Below are 8,495 nucleotides of genomic sequence, written 5' to 3'. Positions count from 1 at the left end.
CACTATATATAAGCCTTAAAATATAACAAAAGTTTGCCAAAATATTGTGGATCTAGCGCAAATACACACTTTTCACTGGGCATGTGTATGTTTTAGCACTCTACACGGTTTGATTGTAGATTGATTGTATACTCTATTAGTTTTAGAGATTTGAACAAAATTGTTATTTCTCGCGAAAGTTATTGCCTTATTGTACCAGCTTATGATTATTACTCTGTGCTTGGTTTTAAACTGTGAAGATTTCATTGACAGATGGAAATACAACTAATTTTTGATTGGACGATACTTGGGTTTATGTTTAATAGGAGAGGTGAATGAATGGGTTCACCCCTAAGAGTGAACCCAAGTATCGTCCCTAAGTTGAGTAACTTCAAAACCATAACTCGAGCATGCCCTGAAGCTTGGGATTGTGATTCTAGCCAGGCAAGTGTTTCGAATCCTTCTGTCAAGGTGATGGAACAAACCTTTAACCCGGGTGCGGATGTTGGTATGTATAAAAAGATTATCATGACCTTCACGTAGACAGCCTTTCGTAATGCTCATCATTTTTTTCATTGGTATGTCAAGGTAAAGCTTTGAATGCTCATCCAGTTATGATATTTTGTGACCTCAAGTCATCAGATCATACTTTAGAATGTTAGACACTTCATGCTAACATTTCAGACGTCTACAAATCCAACAAAAAATGATCCAAAGCTCTGAACATATCCGTCTGGAATTCGAACTCCTTTAGTTATCTCTCATACTCAGCCAACTGAAGTATCACTTTAGCTTCAGCGAGTCCATTAGCTATGGGTTCGTCTAAATGGTACAGTAATTTATGTTTAACTCACTTCAATGAGTGGTGGACAAACAAAAAAAACTCATTTCAATGAAAATATCTTATCTTATCTTTATTTGTGATAAGATAATTAAGACTATCTGAATATAATATTGGGGTGTTATGCCCTGACTTAATTGAAGTGAGTTGAACATAAATAATTTTATCTCAATTTTTTTCTAATTACATTAATTCAATTGTAACTATTATTGGTATATGTATAATCAATTTAATTCAGATATATACAATTTCATATACAAAATAATCTAATATTTTAACATTTGGTCTTTCAAACATATTATCTAACTATAAATATATTAGTCTCTTAATAATAATATATAATTACTCTTTAAAGAAAATTTAACTAAAATGAAAAAACAAAAACTTATCAGCCATTGTATTATGAAAGATTCAATAAAATTGAGTAGTATACAACAACAAAAATAATTGAAAAATATAAATTTATCAAGAATAAGATATACATATATTACAATTATCTATTTTTAAAATATAAATTTACAATATCGAATCTTAAAATAAAAATGAAATGTATTTTTTATATTCCATCGTTGTCATTCATGGATGATAATCAGGTTGTATATAACTCATTTTTTTTAGTGATTTAACTTTTTTTTTCTGTAACACAGGAGTTATCCTTGATATACTCTATATTCACTGTTTTTTTTTTCATGATTGTTATGTTCTATTATATTTTGTTTCATTAGTATTTTAATTGTGTTTTGTTGCATTTAGTGTCCAAGTGAGTCTTTTTACATTTTAGAGGTTCTATAGTGTCTTTGTCTATTTTATAGTGTGTTTTGTGTCTTTTGAACCATTTCAGATTAATATAATGGAAGACACACATTTGAATGCAAAGAAAATGATTGATGATTCAGAACCAGTCTGCAGTCCCTCAAAGATCGACTTGTATGAAGACCTAAAAATTGGGATTTAGCTTCAGAGTTCTTAATCAAAGTTATTGGAAATTGAGGAAGATTTGCAATGGAGGTGATTTCAGGCCAACCGGATGTGCGTGTAAAGAGTTATACCTGTTTTAGTGAACATATATACATCTAGAGCGAAGACTGGAGCTACAGGACAGAACTGGTCGATCAGGCGGTCAATCAGATGGTCGATAAGACGATCAATCAAACACAGAACCATACTCTCAGATGAAGCAATGATCAACCGAGTGGTCGATTGGTAGGTCGATCAACCCGGTACCAGACGATGACGATCAACCAACTGGTCGATCATTCTGGGCATTTGATCGACCAACAAGTGGATCGTGAGGTCGATCACGTGTTATTTTTGAAGCCAAACTCAATTTGTTCCGATTTTCTTTAATTTGTGTTATTTTAATCCGGTTTGGTCTCTTATTTTCCTACATATACACAAACTCGTCTTTAGAAGAGAGGATGCTATGTTTTATGCTTGTTTTAGGATTCTAAACTTTTCTCTCTAGATTTCTTGTATGAATCTTTGGTATTTAAGTTTGAATTTTTAATTTCTCATTTAGATTTATCTTCGACTCTCCTCTAATCATGATCTCACAATGATCAAGCTTATTGCTTTGTGTGTACATGATGATGAGTGAGTAGTCTCTTAGAGTTCTTGGGTTAAGATAGATTAGGATGATCTAGGAGTTGGGTTATGGAGTTTAGGGCTAGATTGTTTAGGATCCTTACTTATTGGTTGTTAATAAGGCTAGATCAAACTTCATCATGTTGATTTAGAAATTTGAAATTTCATGCCCGGAAGGTGTTCGATGAAATTCTTAAACCAAAATCTTTAAGTGCTTTTTATTCGTTACCTTTGGAAATTGTTGATTAGGGTAATTAGTGTCTAGATAAACTTGTTATTAATGCTTATTGATCATTTAATTTCCTTTGGAAGAAGTTGATGATTGATTGATTAATAAAAGTATTAATGTCATGAAAATGTGTTAGTCTTGCTTAGTGTTCTATGGCCTAAGGATCATTACTTGTTAGAAGTTGTTTCAACCTCCATAATCCATCTCTTTGTCATTCTAGTCAATTGCCTTAACCCAGGACTTCGCCTTTTAATTATGGGAGAAAAACTAGATTGACACAAATTAAGAAGTTAATTACTAAAGTAACTCATAAAATGTGAGGGTTAGATGAGTTATTTTTTTTTTGTCTAAAATACTATTTTTTGCTTTGTTAGGACAAAAAATAAAGTCAAATTTACCCTTCCAGATTTTTTTTAAGAAAATCAAAATATTTTCAAAAGTCTGCCGTTCTAGTTGTGACAGAATTATTTGTGTATGACAGATTTGTTTTTGCACAACCGATTTATTTTTGTATGACAGACTTTTTATGACAGATTTATTTTGGACCACAAATTTTTTAACTATAGTTATGACAGATTTATAATTGATAACAGATTTATTTTTTTACGGCAGACTTATTTATGAAGACACCACAGACTTTCACAATATATGACAGATTTGATATAATTTCTGGCAAATTTATTTTCTACAGTTATTTCAGATTTATTTTCTTGACTAAAAATCTGTCGTCACATGACAGATTTTTTTACAGAAAAATAATTACTAGGTTGACCTCTAATGATAACAGATTTGTTTTAAGTTACGACAAATTTTTTTATTTAAACAAAAATCTGTCGTTTGATAACAGATTTGTGACGTTTATAAAAAATTGCTAAAATGACCTATGTGAATATCATATGTTATAGCAGATTTGTTTATGTTTTTTTTTCCACAAATGTAATATATATTGATTAACAAAGATCATTACATAGAGAGTTGCTCAGCCATGGTGGCTTCAAAACAGAGTCAGTGTAATATTGAGAATTTATACATCCATTCTTAGCTAAGGCATGTGCCACCCTATTAAAACAGAGTCAGTGTAATATTGAGAATTTATAATATTGAGAATTTATATATGTTCTTATATTTGCCCTATTTTGGAAAACCAAGCTCTTATGTCATGTAGAAGATTTGTTAAGGAGACATCCATAGTATAACCATTTACAATTTTAACGAACCATTCATATTATTCGTTATTCTTGTATTTATTTTTTTGTTTTGAAATATAAGAACATATTACATGACTTTATACTTTTTAAATTACTCTAAGCCTTTAAACGGCATTACATGCCGACAATGGAGAATACGCAAGTCTTACGACGTATGTAAGAAAAGGGAGTTCATACCGTTGAAGGCACAAAATGAGTTGCAAGACCACATGCAAGCATTTCGGCCTTCGGCGCCATCTAACTTAGCTCCGGTGAAGCCAACATATTCTCCTGGATAAAGGAGAAGACATGAAAGATGAGAGAGCTAGATAGGCTCGGATGTTGTGGACATGGAAAAACAAAATGACTTGGTACCAAAAAATCCGGGGAGCCTTGACAAGAAATAGGAGGCTCCTACATCTGGAAAGTGCCCCAGAGCTTTCTCAGGCATTGCAAAAACTTGGGGAAACTCAAAAGATATGAGCATATTTCAGAGCAATNCCTAGTGGAGATCGTACATTTGTGTAGTTTAGTTGCTCCCCATACTATTGGTTCACCTTGATGGTTCCTAAACATCCATCCTCCTGTTGCCTGATGTGTCTGATAGTCGAAACTAGCATCAAAATTGCATTTCAGATACGGTTGAGTTGGCAGTAACCAAGTACTTATGTTTCGGTGTGTTGCAGGTAGTAAGGACGATGTGTTCTTTCAGGTGTTAATCCATTCTTTTGTGTCCGACTTTGACATTAAAACTGTTTTCGACGCACTTTCACGAAAATTATTGAAAACTTGATTGTTTCTTGCTTTCCAAATGCGCCATATCAGAACAAAAGGCAACAGAGAGTCATGTAAATTGGTTGTTTGTGATTGGAATGATAGCAGTTGGTCAATGACATCCTCTACACTTGAAGGTAGGTGAGAAGTGTTTAAAGAAACAGTACCGGAAAGTCTCCATGACATTATGGCAAAAGGACAAGAAAATAGAGCATGATGGATTGACTCCTCTGTTTGACGACACCGTGAACATAAAGGATCAATGTTCATACCTCGTGATCGTAGCCGTGTAATGACTGGTATAGCTTGACATAATATACGCCACAGAAAATGTTTGATCTTTGGTTGTAACCTTAGCTTCCAAATTTTATTCTTTAGTTCCACTGAACCATGAGGTATATTCGGGATATTTCCTGGATCAAAGGGATAGTGTGTGATGAACCAGTAACCAGATTTTACAGTATAATCCCCGGAGCGAGTATAATTCCAAATGAGTTTATCCGAATATTCATCTTGAGAGAGGTGGATGTTTTTAATCATCTCTTGTTTCGACTGTTGAACTGAGTTTAGTAGTTTTTGATTGTCCCATGTCCGAGAATCACCCGTTTTAATGATGAAATGATCAAGTGTTGTCGATGATTGTACTGGTGAGGTTTGGACTAATCTTGGTGGATGAACTTCAAGGAAATTATCCTCCCCGATACGGATAGTCTTACCATCCCCCACAATGTATCTAGAACCTTTTTTAATAAGATCTAGACCGATTAAAATAGACGACCATCCATAGGACTGTTTCTTTCTTTGTTTAGCATCGAGTATAGACTCATCACGATAGTATCTGTTTTTCATCACTTTCGCAAAAAGAGAATTAGGGTATTGTATTAACCTCCATGCTTGTTTTGCCAAAAGGGCATCATTGAATTTTGCAAGATCCTTAAATCCTAAACCCCCTTCTCTTTTTGAACACTGTAATTTTTTCCAAGCAATCCATGGTATGCTTCTTTTATTTGAACTCTTTTCCCACCAATATTGCATTAACAGGGTCTCAATTTCAGTGGTGATTCCTAATGGTAGTTTAAAGCATGACATAGCATAGACCGGCATTGATAAAGCCACTGAGTTTAACATTATTTCTTTGCCTGCAGGAGATAGCTTCTTTGCTGTCCAGCCATTAGTGCATTTCTTGACCCTGTCGACAATATACTCAAACATTTCCTTCTTTTTGCTACCAAACAGCTCCGGGAGACCCAAATACTTGCCACCTCCACCATGATTAGGGATGTCTAGGATCACTTTCAGGCGTTGTTGGGTAGTTCCATATACTTGACTCCCAAATGTGATCATAGATTTCGATGTATTTATTTTTTGTCCCGAATAATATTCGTATATGTCGAAAACATCTTTCAATGCTTGACAGTTTTTCTTATTAGCTTTGCAAAAGAATAGGCAATCATCAGCAAATTGCAAGTGAGTAATACTTGGAGCACCATTACCAATCCGAATACCACAAAGATTTCCTTCTCGAGAACTTGATGATATTAAGTGACTTAGTATATCCGAGCATAGTATGAACAGGTACGGTGACAGAGGGTCTCCCTGTCTAATACCTCTCGTTGGTTGAATAAAACCATAAGGAGCTCCATTAATTAGGACTGAGTAGTTAACTGTTGTTACTACCGCCATGATCCAATTTATCCATTTGGGACAAAAACCAAAAAGTTGTAAAGTTGTTTCCAGAAAGTTCCACTCGACACGGTCATAGGCTTTTGTGACATCTGTTTTTACAGCCATGTAAGTCTGTGAGACTCGAGTTCTGACTTTTAATGCATGCATAACTTCATGTGCAATCATTACATTGTCTTGGATTAATCGTCCCGGGATGAAAGCAGCTTGAGAGTCCGAGACTATGTCATTCAAGTGTGGTTTTAAGCGTTGCACCAAGCATTTAGAGACTATCTTATATAGGACATTACATAAGGCTATGGGTTGGTAATCCGAGAGAGTTTGGGGATTGTCTATCTTTGGTATCATGCAAATATTTGTGTGATTTATGCTCTGTTTCATTACTGCAGTCTCAAAAAAGGAGTGTACCTCACTTGTTACTTGTGGTCCGACTGTTCCCCAACATGCTTTATAAAACCTGGCTGTGAGACCATCCGGTCCCAGAGCACGATCATCACCTATGGAACAAACGGCATTATAAATCTCCTCATTACTAAAAGCTCTTGTAAGACTGTTATTTGCTTCCTCAGATACTTTTGGCTTGAAGTCCGCAAATACAGAGGGTGAGACATGATGGTTTGCAGTTGCGTATATATTTGTAAAAAAACTTTGTGCATGATCCCCAATCTCCTTGTCTCCTTGATATAGATTGCCTTGTTCATCCGAGATAGATGTAATCCAATTTTTTGCAAACCTCGTTTGTGCACACGCGTGAAAAAAACTGGTATTTTGATCACCAGAAGACATCCATTGGTTTCTGCTTTTTTGTTGCCAATGTTTTTCTTCATCACTATATGCTTTTGTTAAATCATCTTGCAAGAAAGGGATAGTACTTCTTATTTGTGGGTTTAGACTCTCCATTGCAAAGTTTAAACGAGCTTGAAGGTTGACAATTCGTTCCTCTGAGTTTACTTGATGTTTGCGTTTTAAGTTGGCCATACTTCGTCTGCAGTTCTTGATTCTTTCTGTTATTGGGATGTCAGACTCATTATTACCAGCTAGCCAGCCTTCCTTGACCGTATCCTGGAAGTTTGGTACCTCTAGTAGACGTCTATCAAACTGAAATATACGTCTTTTATGCCTTACTATGTCATTTAAGTCGAGCAAAATGGGCCTGTGATCGGATCCTGCGAAATCTAAAAACTGAACCTCTGCATTTGGGAAGATTGCAGCTCCCGGTGAATTGAACATTGCTCTGTCAAGACAGCATTGTATTGTATGGGAGTGTCTTTCACCAACCCATGAGAAATTATTCTCTCTTGAACGTATGTCTTCAAGATCACACACCGCAATCATGTGTCTAAAATTTCTGAAGGTCCATTCCTCCCGAGATGGTCCACCTATTTTTTCGCGATTGCTTTTTATCTCATTAAAATCTCCGATCAGTAACCATGGTAAAGTACGTGAAAGTGTCATATGTTCAAAGCGTTCCCACAATACATGTCTTTCACTAGGATTAGGATGGCCATACACACAAGACAAGTAGAACTTAATATTATTATAGTCAACAGTTACATCAATAAGTCTCTCATCTTGTGAGATTAAGGACAAGACAACATTGTCTTTCCAAAATAAACATAAACCTCCACTCCTACCTTGAGGGGGTTGAATAAAAGCATTAGAAAATCCTAAATCACACTTAAGTTTAGTTATTACAGCATTTTGATTTAAAGTTTCAGAGAGAAAGAGAATATCACACTTAGTAGTTAAACAGAGTTTTTTTAAACGAGAAGAAGTTAAAGAAGGACCTACACCCTGACAATTCCATGAAAGTATCTTCATATTGGAAACTCTGGGGGTACTGGGCCCTCCGCGCCTCCGTCGAAACCTTTATTCACTGAATATGAGTCCATTGAAACAGTGCGTTGAGTCTTTTGTCGAAGTTGATTCAGGACCACCAACTCCTCAGCCGCTTCTGCTTTGTTGAAAGAACTCTCGAATTGTACTCGCTTACGCTTCATGAAAACAAATTCCGGTTGTGCATTGTCAGATATGTCATCAAGAAGGTTCTGCGAGTGGTTATGAGTAGCAAAACGTCCTGCGAACTTAGCATTCAAGTAGCGGATACGCTCAACCGTTAAGTCTTTATCCACGAAAACACTTGGTAGATTCTTGTTAACCCCGGTGTGTGTGCCATACCCCTGAACATGACCAATTGAAGGTGGTGGCATTTGCAAAC

The 8,495-nt window shown here is 35.5% G+C and overlaps 1 long non-coding RNA gene across 1 annotated transcript; it reads right to left on the bottom strand.

The window, feature by feature from the left end:
* LOC104771390 lies at nt 3,822–4,306 on the bottom strand. Its single transcript, XR_764817.2, has 2 exons — nt 4,196–4,306; nt 3,822–4,111 (listed from the first exon to the last, which is right to left on the bottom strand). It is a non-coding gene; the product is annotated as an uncharacterized LOC104771390 (long non-coding RNA).

Source organism: Camelina sativa, chromosome 20 (assembly GCF_000633955.1).
Source record: "Camelina sativa cultivar DH55 chromosome 20, Cs, whole genome shotgun sequence".
Classification (NCBI taxonomy): Eukaryota; Viridiplantae; Streptophyta; class Magnoliopsida; order Brassicales; family Brassicaceae; genus Camelina; species Camelina sativa.
The sequence above is the reverse complement of the archived record's forward strand: the minus strand, read 5'-3'. Positions and strand labels throughout refer to the sequence as shown.